This window comes from Myotis brandtii, unplaced genomic scaffold (assembly GCF_000412655.1).
Source record: "Myotis brandtii unplaced genomic scaffold, ASM41265v1 scaffold1557, whole genome shotgun sequence".
NCBI classification, from domain to species: domain Eukaryota; kingdom Metazoa; phylum Chordata; class Mammalia; order Chiroptera; family Vespertilionidae; genus Myotis; species Myotis brandtii.
The window spans coordinates 157,606-157,853 of NW_005355651.1; positions in this window are offsets into that span (position 1 = coordinate 157,606).

Consider the following 248-nt stretch of genomic DNA (forward strand, 5'->3'; position numbering starts at 1 on the left):
CTGAGCTCAGCGAGGCCAGCAGCTCGAGGCCAGCAGCTCGGGGTCCGGGAAGTCCCGCTGGTGCACCTGCCCCCACGCTCAGGCCCCGAGGGCAGGTTCCCCGTCCACACAGAACAGAAGGAGCGCTGCTGCGATCTGGATGCTCTGGACTTGGGGTGACTGTGGCCTGTTTCCCGAGCTGCTTCCCCCAGCACAGCAGCCCTAGGGACCACCGCGCGGAGCTCAGCCCCTCGCCCCCTCCCCGCCCG